The 16,620-nt window shown below is 34.5% G+C and overlaps 1 protein-coding gene across 2 annotated transcripts in view; it reads right to left on the bottom strand.

Moving 5' to 3' along the window:
- Positions 1 to 16,620, bottom strand: part of LOC149080553 (metal cation symporter ZIP14-like) — an 89,542-nt gene that overhangs the window by 70,057 nt on the left and 2,865 nt on the right. The window lies entirely within an intron of this gene.

Here is a 16,620-nt window from a genome sequence, read left to right as displayed (position 1 = left end):
CACATGTGCAATAAAACATCCCGGGAAGTTCCCGGTAACGGAAATTTTCGCTACAAACCATTCACATGACGTTTAGTTTATGCCGGTAATCCCCTCTTCTTTTTGGAAGTCGTCACTGATTACGTGGGTTTAACGGAAATGGTTGATTCAAGATGGCTGACGAAGGAGTTTACAGTAGTTTTCGCGGCGCAAAAGATTATGGGAGAGAAGGTCGTTGTCGACCATCAATCCACCCCAAGAAAGATGGGCTTTTTCTGAGATGAGCTTCTCTCCCAACTTTTTTTCCCTATGAGAGGAAAAAAGTTGCCATGCTGGTAATTATCACCAAAGCGACCCCCAATCATGCACATGTGAACGGGGCTATAGTTCTCATAGTGATGCTTGTTGGAACCCCAGTATTGAAATTCCGTGTTAATTATGTTGTCACAGTATTACATGTGAGACGATCCTTATCAATCATCGCTGATCGCATGCATTGTATACTCACAAGGAAACGCTCCCAAGCTAAACTCATAGAATTCGACGACAATTTTACAGGCGTTAGTAGATGGCTCAAAATATACTGTGAAAAAAGTAGCTGCGGAATTGCATTAGGAGAGGAGTAAATTAATGTTGAAAATTGGGTCTGGGATGCCAAACCCATACAATTAGCGTCGATTGGCGACTTTGCATTCTTGAAAATTAACGAAAACATCTAATGCGTTTATACTATTAAAACGTGCTTTATGCTGTATTTAGAGACGTTAATATTAGAAGAATAGCTTCTTAAAATTATCACTCGAAAACCAGAATAGGCAGATTAGATGCATCAGTAGTATCTTGTATAGTTTGCAACAGGTATAATCGATTACAATTGATTCATGTCGAATGAAAGGGAAAGAATGAAATTTTCTTCATAAATTGAAAGTGTTATAAGTAGTATGTGGCTCATTGAAGAAATGCATAAAGAGCAGAAACGTATTTTACACCAGCGAGCGAATATTTTGGATGCAGTTTTGTTTCCAGCAACCAAGTGCGTTGTTTGCAATAAATATGAAATCAACAGGATTCTCGAAATACCCAGGATGCGTTTCTGTGTATGAGCATGCAATACCATGAATATTTCCACATGTTGACGGGTAGCGTGGTGAAGAAAACTGGGGTTATGTGTGCAATGGATTGTACTTCAAAAATATTGTCTCGATGAAACAAATAGATTTGTATTGGTTCAATCCGCTGTGGTGGTCGAGTGGTTATAGTGCCGGACTCGTGATGCGAGGATCCGGGTTCGAACCCCACAGTGGTGGTCGGCTGAAGTTGGTTTTCTGTGGTTCCCAACTTCAAGGCGCAAATGCGAGCCGATCTCCCCGTTAAAAAGTCTCGCCACAGAGAGCAACAGTCCTACAACGATAAATCGTTCAATCATAACACTTCACGCATAGTTAGAAAAACTGGGGGCAGATGACAGCACTACACATAACAAGCATTACACAGAAACAAACTTTACGTCAGGTTGCACTACACGTACACGCACATTCCCGCATGTACCGATTCGTTGGGGGGTTTCGCGGGGGGGGGGGGTTGCATGTGTGGTGTAGCAGTAGTAGGTAGGGCCTCCAAAAAATGGCTCGGGGATCCATGATGTTCTTAAGTCAGCCACCTCGTTGGGCAATTTGCCTGTTGTGGCGTTGTATTTGTATTTGTATAACTAAATCTGAAATTTTTCGAACGAAATTTGCACACCCGAAAACCGTACCTATCAAGCGGTTGTATTAGATAAGTGAGTTTAGGTGGCATCACAAACACATGAACGATTTTACCCGGTGGCGTAATACTATCAATCAAATCATTGTTTTTGAAAGGTGACCAAGAATCCACTAAAAGTACGGTTTCATCGGGTGTGTTTTTAAAATACACTTCCAATAAATATTCGCACAGTTCTTTCTTGATCCGATTTTTCCCGATTTCGAGAGAAGTGACGGTGTAAATATATTGTCAGCTTGAAACATTTTCTGCCGAACTTGGGTTCCGAATTGTCCTTTAGGTTCAGAATGCACAATAAGTAAAGGCAATAGCAGCATTCCATCTTTACTGATAGTTGGTATTACAGTATATGAATGGGTCGTAGCATGGATAGATTGTGCAGCACTTTCAATCTGTTTTGAACCCAAAAAATCGAGTGTTCTCGCCGAATGAATTTCTTTATTAAAACCCGATTGATCAGTATTAAACATCTGGTTATCCTACAACTGTTATTTCTTAAAAAAAAATACATCATTTACATATGCTTTTGAAGCATTTATTATATGATCCTCTCCATAAATCTGACTTTGAGCGATCATTTAGTAATTTTTCTGCTTACAATTCTACATTTCTGTTTAAAATTACAGCCTGGAAGCTTTGAATGGCATTTTTAGGGGCAAAGCTTTATTACAAGCCCAGCTTTTCAAATCGGAGTCATGCACGTTTACATGCCTGAACCTCGCATCCTGAAACTTTTGAAAAACATTTTTGAATTTCGTACAGTTTGGGCCTCTTATCACCAAATTTGTTGACTTGATTTTCCCACAAATACATATGAGACTAACTTTTTACAAATCTATACTTGCTTTGAACAGATTTTAGTGTTCGATGTTTCATTTTTTTACTGCTACGCCAGTATTCAATGGCTGCTCTTTTAGTTTCAAATGGGATACCTCTGGACTTAATCATTTAACTCACGTACATACATTTCATCATTTTCATCTATATAATGTCAAAATCAGAATTCTCAAATTCACTTTCGTCAACCGATGACTCGAAATCCAGAGTGTCTTCTAATTCATCACTAAACATTTCCCAAATAGATTGAAGGTTCTTTCAAAAAAATTTCCATTATTTTATTTTTTAAATTTATTTCGGCTTCTGTAAAATCTGTCAGCTTCATTTCTTCAACAGAGAATTCGTGGTACAGCATCAATACCACATTAAACACATTAATATATGGTGGCATTTGCTATTTGAAAGCCACAGCTGGTTTAAAAAAATAGATTCAAAAACATCGAAGTACGGGGTGATTATAAAAAAACTATCCCGACATATGGGCCCCTAACTATCATACCATTCACAGAAACTGAATGAAATTTTGGAATGAAAAACTTACGTTTTCACAGCGGAAAAACAACTCTACAAATTTCGTTAATAGCTATCACTCAATATTAGGCTGGGAATCGATTAAAATTTTTAACTGGTTAATAAAAGCATTTTAATAGATTTATCAACTGTTTAATCGAATATTTCCAAATGCTGACTATTTATAAGGTCGGGATTGCGAATGTAATCAATAGGCTTATCGGTTGTTTTTTTTTCAAGTTTTGTAAAAGATATTTCGTCAAACTTTTATGATGTAATCCCAGCATAACAAACCTAGTACGGTACATACTATTGTAACTACAGTAATATAATATTGATTGATGCTATAAAAATATATTTTATTCATTTTTCACACACTTAGGGCGGTATTCACCGACATGGTTTAACCTATAGTCACAATTTTTTGATAAGAGATCGACACGGATATTGGTTAAATTCAGGTTTTTAACCAATCTATGTTGATCTCTTATCCAAAAATTGTGACTACAGTTTAAACCATGTCGGTGAATACTGCCCTTATTCGCTTGATGTAAAATAAATATAGGAATCGATTAATGAAATTAAAGGCTACCCGCTTGAAGCAATTTAATATACAAAACATGTTTGTAAAATCCTGGAATTTCTTCACGTGCATCTCGTCGTTTTTTCAGAAAATCACTTATTTTAGGTTGATCACTAATTTTAAAACTACTTTTGATCTTTATAATTGTTGTTTCTTCCTTAAAGAAAATATCAGAAGGAATATCCCTCCTGTATGACCTGCTCAGAGTCGATTCATAAAAATTGCTGTTCAATGTGGAGACAATAAATTTTGGTGTATATTCGATAAAATATGGATTCAAATATTTTTAAGCATGGTCCTTATCTTAAATGTATAAATGTCTTGAGAGAGATCTTAAATTATGTATAGAAACATAATTTATACATCAAATCGTTCGTCAAATGGGCCTAAATCGAATTGATTTACAAACCTTTAATGAAAAAATGATCGAATTTTAATCGGATTGATCGAGTAGATTAACTCAATTGAAATGTTTAGCAATTACTTAATCGGTAGTTAATTAATTCGATTAATCTGGCCAGCCCTGCTTTAAACACGTATACAGTATTGTATTGGCAGATACAATTAGTGATGTACATAGATGAGACTTTGCAAAGAGATTTACGTGTAATTTGTAGTCGCTCTTTTCTGACTTTTCAATGAATACGCATTCACTCCTGACTAGACTGCGAATTTTGTCCTAATGTTACATGCAAACGTTGTTGCATTTCTGAGAGAAAGGGAAATCGGTGACTCTTTCAATTTTTTGAATGAATTACTTTTGCACATCATTCTCCATTTTTGGTGTTTTTTCAAAGAACAACAATTCATATATAAAAAGGAAACCTTTTTTTGTTGCTTTAAAAAATTTTCGTTCGTTTTATCTTCGTTATTATTGCGGGCAAGTAAAAAAAAGTTGTGATGAGCTGACCTAAACAAAAGTTATTAGTCTCACATACACAGCACATTTTTTTAGGTCAGTGAAAAACTTGAGTTATTGTTAGGTACGCATTACGTCATCCGATAAAAATACATATTTGTACGTATATAATATTGTATATTCGAGACCGAAATCAGTGAAGCGTATTATCGATACGAGTCATTATAAGCCTACAATATTTAGCTGAAACACAAATCTCATTGAATAGCATACGGGTACTTCTTTTTATTAATATCGCTTCTACGTACATTTATTTGAAATTAATTTTAAAAAGCCATAACTTATTTAAAACAATTGACTGAAAATGTGTGTGTGTGACATGTCCTATTTTATTTACTTATTTTCCTTTAACAACAAAAATTGAGGTCAAATTTCCTAAAATGAGGGTGAAGTGTTGTGCTTCAAAAAAAAAAAGAGAAAGTTTTAAGGTTCATCTTGACTGTTTTTCTTGATCGCAAGAGCTATTATCGTCAACTTCTGTTCGTATGATCGAAACAGATGACTTGAAAACATCAGAAATAACCAGTAATAGCATAAAAAAGAATCCATTTACGTAAATTGTTACTGCTGTTTAGATAACCATGTGCAAAGTGAGTAGCCCCCACCAACTCTAGATCACATCCCTGTTCTGGCATCGAATGTAGTTTCTGGAATCAAGAAATGAAATATTATCTGTTTTCTTTAATAAATAAATAGAAAAAATAAATAAATAAATAGATCGGAAGTGAATTATAAATGAATATGAGCAGAAAAGTTTATCTTTAGAACACTTCAAGGAGGTAAATCCAGTGAATGAGTACCTAACCCAATTCCAGACTCAATTCATTCTTAGTTCACGGATAAAACGATGTCGACACTTCTTCCAATGCTTATTTCTTTGATCATAATTTTTTTTAAATCAACACAGCACAATATGGCATCAGTGTGATTAACTGAACTACAGGCAGTGGAGCACAAAGTGACGTTGATGCGAGAGGTGGACGTTCACTAAGAAGACGCGTGAGGGCCGACCGACGTAATATCAGCGATTCACTATCTAAATCAGCGCTTCTCAACGGGTGCTCCGCGGAGCCCTGAGGGCTCCGTGTGTACTCTCCAGGAGCTCCGCGATCACTCGAAGAAAATATTTTAAAAAAAGTTAATGTGAAAAAAATAATTATAAATATTTTTAAATAATAAAAATAAATGAGTAACTTTGAATAAATAAAAAAATAGGCGTACGGGGCTCGGCTATAGAAATTACATACCAGATAAAAACATATATACACAAATTATATTATTATAGTGTTGAGTGAATCCTGCTGTGTATAGTGTTCCGCAGCAGATGAATAATCCTGCACCCATGATAGTGAAGTTTCTTTAGTACAAATGACTTCAATTTACAAGGCGTTATCAAAATTAGGCTTTTTTGATTGGCAGAGCTCTGCCTCCTCGGATTAGTCACATTATACACAGCGTGGAATGGTTGCCTGCTGTCTTATCCGCGAGCAAATCCCAGACAGCAACTCTCACCATTGCTGGCAGAACACAAGCTAGTGATAGTGTAGTACTATTGCTGAGAAATGTTGTTGTATTGTATATAGGCTCACTGATGCTTCAACCGTTATGACTATGAATTCATCCTTGAAGATCATTTACATATCAATAAAGGTTTACCCTGGGGAGTATGGAATCTTCAAGAACGGTAATACGACGTACCGTGTGACCGTGAAATGTCTGAAAATTGTTGACAAAACATAGTTAATGTTTGCCAGCACTCTTTTCTTGTTTTCTAATTCTTTAGACTTGAATCCAATCGAGCACATTTGCACCAATTCGATCTCATCCCGCTTTCTGTACAGATCTTCTCTCAAGTACTTTCAAGAAGCTATTTAATTGACTGCCATCTTCTTGGCTCTTATATAAACGTAACAACCTTTCAGAATTTTGTCACTTATATACCATCTTACTGCTTCTAAGACTGCGCAAAACCTTTTATCTGGGTAAAGGCGGGCGTGGTAGCCCTGGTCGATAAGATGCTCGCCTAAAGTACCAAAGGATGTTTAGAGGTGTCGCGAGTTCGATACCCGGTTCGTCCTTGTCAGAAAAATTTAATGACGCAGGGGTACAACAAAAACGGTGACATGACCGCAGGAAGAAATTGCTACCACAGGGTTTGGTCCCTCGGTAGAAAGAACGATGAATATAAAACAAGCCTGCCGTTCGGAATTGGCAATAAATTGAAGGTCCCAGTCTAATTAGTCCTCGTGTGCAAAAAATGATCAAACATATAAAGACTAGCGATCCCATTAATGTAACTTGACGGCGTATAGATGTAGTAAATAATTTATTTGTCAATGATAATGATTTATGGGGTCAACCAGTTTTTGAAAATATCGATATATATTCATACGAGTATTTTATGTCATTACATATGGGCGACGATAGTGAAATTTAAAGAAACTCTACATAAGTTTGCATCAGTATTCCCAACACTAGCTCGAAGGAATGTATACTGGCGAGTATTCATTGCTTGAAAATGGATGTTACTGAATTTTGTTCAAAAATGAAACAGTTCTAAATTTTTACACGAAATAAATATGCGAATATTTCAGACGTAGAATTTTAAAACTTAGAAGGTTTTTGTTTTCGAGAAACATTCCGGTCATAACTACTTTCTTTAAGGAAACAATGATACTCCAACAATACAAACTTTATTTAGACGAAAAACCTCGAAGTGCCAATGCATCGCATTTATCATATAAAGCTAGACATTCGTTGGTATAATAAAATATAAGAATAAAAACTGTCACATTGTAGACCAGATGACCTTCGTATTCAAGGTTGTGATCGTCTACATTTGTAGTGAATGGAGTCTTACGAGTGGATGTACATTCCGTATTCCGTAGTTGTTTCCTTCGGTATATATCTACCACAATGACCTCCTCCCGATCATCAGATCTCTTTAGCAGGTGAGAATGTTCGTGAAGAGAATCTCATAACGATGCATTAGCACTATCTACAATACATTTTTTTTTTTAAAAGTAATCTTTTAAGTGCACGAAAGATTTCTTCCATGTTATATCTCCTAAATCAATCTACTCAGTGATATACTATTCAAGATTAGAAATTTATTCTTCGCTTTCAGTCTCGGAGGCAAATAATGCTTATTCCTTCTTTGCTATCTTACACGAACAAAATCATTTCCTGTCACAAATATAAAACCTGAGGCCGCAACAGGGGAATTTTCCAACGAGGTGCTGAAAAAATAAATAAAATGCCCATAAAAAATATGGATGTGTCCATAATACCTGAATAAGGCAATACGAAATAAATGAATAATGAGAAAGAAACTATCAAAGAAATTTAAAAAGCTTTCGGGGAAGGAAAATACACCACCCATTGTTGTTATCCGAGTATGGATAGCTTCTCGATTTTTGTCATGAAACTTTACCTCCTGTAGTATAAGTAAATACGGGGTGATTCAATATTCAACGTACAAACTTTTAGGGGAGGTAGAAAACACAAAAACACAAAACAGAATCACATAGGAATGTATGAGCGGAAACCCCCAACCTGATCAGCTGGAGGATAAACGAAGATGCTGAAATGGCAAGCCAATAATGGGTGAAAAAGCTCTTTATTTACGATACTTTGCACGAGGACAGTACGTGTACACGTTAAGTTTCACAACAAGTGCTCAAAGTTCTTACCATCCACAGTTATGCACGCTTCACAACGGCGACGCATTGATTGTCGAATCCTTTCAAAAATACGCAGCTGCGACGGAGCTTCTTCCGACGTGGATGGTATGAACTTTGCCTCAGTAGCACAAAGATATAGATCCATATCGTAAAATTTCAGTTTCCAATATTGATCTATATCGGGCCACGATATCTTTCTGGCTAAAAAAGGCATAGTCAGAGATAAATAGATCTATATCGTGAATGCGACATATACAAATATTTCCAACTTTTGGCCGATAGATGGCACCCTATCAGAAGAAATTAAAAAAAAATGGATTATAGCTTTCCTCTGGTGTGGTTTGAATACCAGGCCCCTGAACACTTTCCACCTCCAACTTCATGACTTACCAACCCGCCACGACATCATTGGCTACATCTCGAAATTATAATTACATCTTGCCATTATAATATCAATTCACAAGTAACGGTTTTTAACTTTTATTTCAAATCAGATCAAATTTATTCATTTTTATGTCTACACAAAAATAACAAAAGAAAAAATTTGAGACATATTTATGATCTAGAGACAAATGATTGAAAAAATTATAATTAAGGAAATTATATATAATACAAATAAACAAAAAAACAAAATAAAGGAAGACAAATTAATGTATTAAAATTGATTTATTGTGTAATGTATTAAAATTGATTTATTGTGTAATGTATTAAAATTGATTTATTGTGTAATGTATTAAAATTGATTTATTGTGTAATGTATTAAAATTGATTTATTGTGTAATGTATTAAAATTGATTTATTGTGTAATGTATTAAAATTGATTTATTGTGTAATGTATTAAAATTGATTTATTGTGTAATGTATTAAAATTGATTTATTGTGTAATGTATTAAAATTGATTTATTGTGTAATGTATTAAAATTGATTTATTGTGTAATGTATTAAAATTGATTTATTGTGTAATGTATTAAAATTGATTTATTGTGTAATGTATTAATTATTTATTTAAAATTATTAATTTTTATACTGATAGAATGAAAAATACAAAAAAAAAAACAAAAAAAACACGCATCTCAAAAAAGTCAAAATTCTCAATGTATGGTACAAAATGAACAAAACATGAAAAAGAAATAATAATAAACAATTTTAGGAAAAACATTCACACAACACAAGCAAGAGCAAATTTTTCTAAATTAAAAATTATGTGCAATTATAAAATGACAATTAAAGCTACGGTAGATAAGTTCATGCTCGTCCTAAAATACCAACATCTACGATATAAAAAATACACAATAATATATATGGATTCAATTGTAATTAATGAAATGATTTTGATACATCAACATATTGTGTACCTGATATAAATATCTTTGTCAGGTTCACGATATAGATCTATGTGTATTTCAAACTATATTAAGATAACTTATTGTTCCAAGTTGTTGTCCTTCAAAGCAAAGATTATTCACGTGGAATCAGATACATATTCGACTGAAAAATTAAATACTTAATCAATTAATGTCAAATAATTTGCACCATATAGGACGAGATCGTCCTTTATCGTGGTTATGACATCTGATATTCCTCTGACATTCTGATACATAACAATATCGTCCAGATATTGTACTATGTCGTTGTGCTACTAGGGTGAACACTTATTGTGAAACTTGACGTGTACACGTATTGTTCTCGTGTAACGTATGGCTAAATAAAGAGTTTTTCCACCCATTATTGGCCTGTCATTTCCGCATCTTCGTTTATCCTCCAGCTGATCAGGTTGGGGTTTCCGATCATACATTCCTACGTGATTCTGTCTTGTTTTTGTGTTTTCTATCTCCCCTAAAAATTTGTATGTCGAGTTTTGAATCACCCTGTATAATGGGTCCATAGGTGACACGGCGTATGGCATTTTACTGTCGAACCGTTGATGCTAGAGGTATACTTTCAAATAGAAAAAAGTATCCAAATAACATGTATTACTCAGATATGTCATTTATGTTGCGAGAGGTTGTATAGTTATATATATATTATTACAAAAAAATTTAAGTTTTTATACCGTCCCAGTGTGCCCAAAAACCCAATTAGAGAGATGTTGCCCTGTCTCACGCCATGCCAACTAAAAAAAATTCCACGTGTCTGAGTGCAATATTCGCTACAATATTCAAAAATTTGAAAAAACGGAGAAAAGTTAGGAAAAAACAGCGTTAAATACGGATAAACCGTTTTACCCGCATTTATTGCTGTTTTTTCCCAGCTTTCCTCCGTTTCTCGAATTCAAATATTTCTGCGGATATTGCACATGCAAACGTGGAATTTTTTAGTTGGCATCATGTTAGATAGGGCAACAACTTTCTGTGTTTTTTTTGAGCATACGGAGACTGTATAAAAACTTTATTTTTCATTTTAATAACTATACAACTTCTTGCATTTTGCGTGCCAAAAATTTTCAATTGAATTAAAAAGTTTGCTGGCACACTTCTTTTTTAAATCATCATTAATCGTTCCAACGAAATAAAGAAAAGTATAGATCAGTGGTTCTCAACCTTTTTTTGCCCATGGCCCCCTTTCAACCATTTCTCATTCCTGTGGCACCCTTGCGACTATTATTAATTTCCTACCCCTATCAACCCCCCTCCCTCGCATTCCCATCAGAAGATAGTTATTCAAATATTGTTTGAAGTATAAATATGTTTTAATTTAATTAACTTTGAATTTCTGAAAATAACGAAAAAGCAAAATAAACATAATACAATATAGTAAAAAAAATAGAATAAATTATTTTCAATCAATGTAAACTTTCGCTTGAAGACGGCACAATGTTATTCAGAATTATCAGTTGTAGCTTTCAAAACAAGCAATCTTTGATAATAATGATAATAATAATCATAATAATTGAATGATAAAAATCGTAAAAGTGGTAGCAATTACAGTTTTACTACTTTTATTCTCTTCATGCAGATAAAATAGTAATGATGAAGTAGCCACACACGATTGAAAGTTAAAAGTTCAACCTTTCACATCATTTTTAATTGTAATACATATATCAAGGATAAAGGTTCATGCCCTACTCTGAATTAAAAAAAATAAATTAAGTGTAAAAAATTTTAAAATATTTGTTTGAACCACACCTTCATTCCAGAGAAATCGTGTACGCAGTGACAAAACTGTTCGTTTGAGAAAAAAAAAAACCGAGTTTAAAAATGATTTGTGAACATGTAATGATTCATTATCAGGATTTTAAGCCCATCAGAAAATATAAGTAATCAGATTTTCGAATAACAAAATTATCGGTTTGTTAACTTAACTGAAAATCTGATATCTCGCTGGGTGATAAACTGCTTTCAAGTGGTTTTTGGTTCATAAAAGAAAGAAAGGGAGGGGGAAAAAAGAAAAAAATGGCCAAGAGAGAGGCGTAAATGCCTCCAAATTCCACTTGTGCACAAGGGGATCCGCGCCTCAGTGAGGTTTGGTGAAACAGATCCGCACGGTGCATTTCCGCATAGGGGAGAATTTGGACACATTTCCGCACAATCAAGCCTCTTCTTCATATCTTTTTTCCCCCCTTTTTCTCTACCCCTACTTTCTTTTATTCCCTTCCTTAAGTGGATAGGAGTTGTATAAGAGGGCTGTATCCACATCACATTTTTAAAGTTCAACTATTTTTCATCACTAGAATGTCGAATTTTTTTTTGGAATATTGCACTCCAAACTATTTTTTACCCTTAATATTGCGGGAAAGTTGCTAAACTTGAGATTAATTAGAATGATCATAATCACTGATCGCCTCGGTGAATTCGATGAATTTTAATGTGTTTATCACTGATTATCCATAATTCCTAATTGAAGTCGGTATATTTGATAGATGTAAAAAAAAGAAATTATGACTTCTGTTCTCTTCATTTAACCAGTTTATTAGTTTGCGATACGTCTATATACGACACGTATTTTGCTAAAGATTAAATTAAAATAAGTGTCAGCCATGTTGAATGCACATTTTATCGGAATTAACTCAGAAAATAAACCAATAATTTACCGATTTGAAATCTGAATATTTATGCTGATGAAGAGTCATCATTGTTTACAAAATATTTAAAAACCCTTTTTTCCCCTTCAAATGAACAGTTTTGTCGCTCCGCCCATTTCCTCTGGAATAAATCGTTTGAAGGTGTACTTCCTAAAATTTATCGCACTTACTGATTTAGCGTGTAACATGAATTTGAATCCAACATAAATGCTATATTTGAAAATAGTGTGAAATACTAAAATTTTGACTTTCACGTCTGAAAAAAACCTTGCTTTAAAATTTTCAAAAGCACAATTACATGATGCTGGGGGAAAAAATCAGAGCTCCAAATAAGAAATCACGGTTAAATAATAATCGAAAATTTGCCTGCAAAATATTACGTTTACTTAATTCGACAGTAATTCGGTGCTATAATGAAAAAGCATAAAGAGAATATTTCGGTTGGAAAGAGAAACACGGCTAATAAAATCTGATTAATTACGAAGTATTGTAATTATTTTTTCATTGAATATTTTGTTATTTCCTGGTTTTATATGATCAAACACATACTACAGTTCTGTTGCAAAAGTTCACTCTAATTTTTCAATACACGCTAAGGATTCCGAAAATGTTTTAACATGTTTCGTACTCTCATAATTAAGCAGAATGTTTGAAATGCGTTTGCGCAGTTTAGCGAACCTTTTGCATCTTTTTTTTTAATCCTAAAAATCCATCTCTGCTCGACTCACGAGAAAGTGACTGTATTTAGGTTCCTCTTCCAAACCCAGAATAAGCGTCAGATCTTTAGATTTGGTTTACCCATTATGGAATGCATGGAAGATAATTTCAGTGGCACAATTTCATGTGGATATAGCCCTCTATAACTTCAGTCCATTTATGGTAGAGAAGAAGGAAGAGACAGGAAGAAAAACAGAAAAAGAAAGACGAGAAGGGTCTTTGTTTTCGCGAATGCGGGAATAGACTGAGGATTCGTCACCAAATTCCACATCTGAGGAAATGCACCGTGCGGAACTGTCTATACACCACCCAGCTGAGGATAGCTTTGTACTAAGCTAGATGGCGATCTGTCTGTAATTGCTTGAAAATGATGGGGGTTTTTTTCACAAACTTTCATTTTTCACTTCTCTACTTCTTGGATTACATTCATTACCATCACTACAGCCAGCACACAAAAGAATATCAATGAATGATCAAGAAATTTTTGTCTGCCTTGTTAGCGGCAGCCCTCTTTGAATGAAAAGCCTTCGAACACACACAATTTCGTGTCTACAGTTACTCCATTTTGCTGAAGAATCTTCTATAGTTCGTGTCAGGGCGTATGTCAGCCCAAGTCGTGAAACCACAGTTATTACATGCAACAATTTTTTGATTTCCTTCCTTATGTTAATGTTACTTAAATAAGAAGAAAAATTGTGAAAATTATATTCTATGCATGTCGTTTGAAAATAAATTTTTTTTGTTCACTCTTTTCACAAATTTCTTCGCGGCCCCCCTATCAGCAACCGTGGCTCCCCTTTTGCGAGATTTTCATCCGTGGCCCCCTGGAATAACCTAGGTCCCCCTGAGCAGAGCAGATGGGGCAACTTCTCCGGGCGACAAATTTTAGGTGGTAACAGAAAACACTGTTATAAATTTATCGAATTTTAAAGTGAGGCGGCAAAATCATGTTTATCCCGGGCGGCCAAACAACATAAAATCTTAGTTCCGGCCATATGGCACTGGTTGAGACCTACTGGTATAGACCATGCATAGAAACAAACGTTTGCCGATCGTAACATGAAACAGTTCACCGGTAAAGAGCTGGTGTGATATCAATCACGTCGAAAAAACTTCAAACTGCTTTAGTCAAATTATGATAGTCTGTTTAATAATGACTCCGTAGGAAAAAGGTTTCCTTCGATTAGTGATGATGGATGGCTGTAAAATATATGGGGAAAAAAGAAATGAAAGACAGGAGAAACACAGCTCAGTCTTATTGATATTACTGGTTGGTTCGACACTGTGCAACATTTATTCTAGTTATGAATCATCTCAAGTAGCATCATATTCAAACTATTTACAGTAAAACTTGCTAAGTTGACCACCTTCATCAGTTTTCCACTTGTGTAAGTTGAACCGTTTTTCAAAGAAGGACTAAAGGATTGCACAGAGCTACACTTTTGTAAGTCAACTACCTGCCTGAGTTGATCAGGAAATATTTTTATACCGTAGGTGGTCAATTTACACAGGTTTTACTGTAAATAAAATAGTTTCAGTTGATTTGTTTAAATGTCTGTTTCTGATCATAACACCAGTATACTGTTAGGATCACTTACGGCGTACCTTGGAAATATTTTCTGCTTTGAATATCTCCCTTCTTTTGATACGGTACACTAGCACCGTAATATAAATGCAAAAATTTTGATCATTTGATAATTTTTGATATTTGATGAATAAGTATGCCTTTTCTTGATCGCACTCCATCATAAAAATTGGAAGTCTTTTCTGAATTTGGCAAGGATGATGAAAGATTTGGAAAGAAGTCAAAGTCTTTCTTATTCGAGCGTCAAACTAGTGTTGTGGGGAGAGGAATTTTAGGCCTCCCCTTAGAGGGCTCGTGATCTACTGAGAAAATTTGCGAAAGAACAGCGTTAAATGCGAGTAAAACGGTTTTCCCGCATTTAATGCTGTTCTTTCTCAAATTTCCTCCGTTTTACGAATTCGAATATCTCTGTGAATATTGCACTTAGGAACATGAATTTTTTTGTTAGCATCAGGAGAGACAGGGCAGCAACTTTTCAATTGGAAGTTGGAGCACAGCAGGATCGTAAAAAAATTTAGATCTCATTATTTTGTGACCACTGTATTTTCACTCTCAAAACTGGTACGGGGTAATTTTGAACGCCTTTTGAGCACTTTTTAAATTAATTGGAATCATACCTCTACGACGGACGGTTGATGACATAAAGGCCATGCCTGCACTCACAGGACACCCTGTACATACTTTTATACTAAAGTTTTTACATTATTTTTTAAGTTTGGCGGAACATTAGAGGTTATACTATTCAAGCTTATGATCTAGTAGTTAGGCTGGAAAGGTTTAATGCTTTTTTTTATGTAGAGACAAAGTGAAATGGAAATTTAAAGAACTTGAACGATATACATATTTATTTCATTTAAATTCATTTGATCATGACAAAAGATATGCCACTGAAACTCCCGTACTACAATCATTTGCATGTATTGAGTTTTACGAAATGAGCCTTTAGGGATAATTATTTATTTTATTGATTTTATCTGCAGTTGCAAATTGTACAGTCTACTTAGAGATGAGTCACCTTTGAGATGAGTTCCAAAAAAATGATAAATCGATCTTAAAAATTGGCAATTCATCTAATTCGTATGTGACTTGATGTTGATTAATCATTCAAAAGCAAAAGACACGATAATTGAGAGAAATGCTGAATTCATTGACTACACGTGTGGAGAAAAAGTAGTTGACCTACTTTACAACTAAGCATATTGCATGCATGTGGAACGTGATGTTGTGAAATAATATTTGAAATCCTATTATTTTTGGAATGTTAACAATCGAGTAAATACCAGTTTATCGAAAAACTGCCATTGGAAAGAAAATTTACCGGAAAAATGTTCCGATTGGAAACTTGCGAACACTGAGGAAAACTTGGCGCTTATGAACGAAAGATACGAAATCTTTCTCCAAAGCAACAATTTTTTTTTTACCCCTTTGAAGGGAGGGGGGGGGGAGCGATGGTATTAAATTGAATTATTATTACTTTTTTTGTTCGTCATCTATTTCAAGTTTAATTTTGAGTTTGGAAGTAGTGTAAGTATCACATTTCTCCCGTTAGCTATAATTCTATGTCAGAGAAAATGGCTGTTCCATAAGTTGTACATATCGGTCTACAGCAGTAAGCCGTATGTTCGAGTGCATTATTTTAACCGCTTTGTGACATGGACGAGTTAGATTGTCCTAATCTGCAATTAGTACGGAGAAGAAAAACTTACTGGTTATACTTTCAACTTACTTCTGAAATACTTTTCTAAATAACCGTAAGGGCGAGGTAAAAGAAAAACACTTTTTTAATTCACATCAGTAGTGGTATCTTTCTTCTTTTTAAATGAAGAGAATAAGAGAGTAGAGAGAGACATTAATTTTTGCCAAGTAAATAACAAATGAAATAAAGGAAAAAGATGCGGATGGGCTCGATACATTGGCCGATAACAAAATAACAATCAACTTCAATCATCTCTTTTTTGCTACTTCCTGAAGGTGGACAAAAAGATGTCACTTTTTTATATTCATCGCTGCAAACGCAACTTA

Source organism: Pholcus phalangioides, unplaced genomic scaffold (genome assembly GCF_987345545.1).
Source record: "Pholcus phalangioides strain wild (caught in Gottingen) unplaced genomic scaffold, Ppha-v1.0 ptg000011l_1, whole genome shotgun sequence".
NCBI lineage: Eukaryota > Metazoa > Arthropoda > Arachnida > Araneae > Pholcidae > Pholcus > Pholcus phalangioides.
The sequence above is the reverse complement of the archived record's forward strand: the minus strand, read 5'-3'. Positions and strand labels throughout refer to the sequence as shown.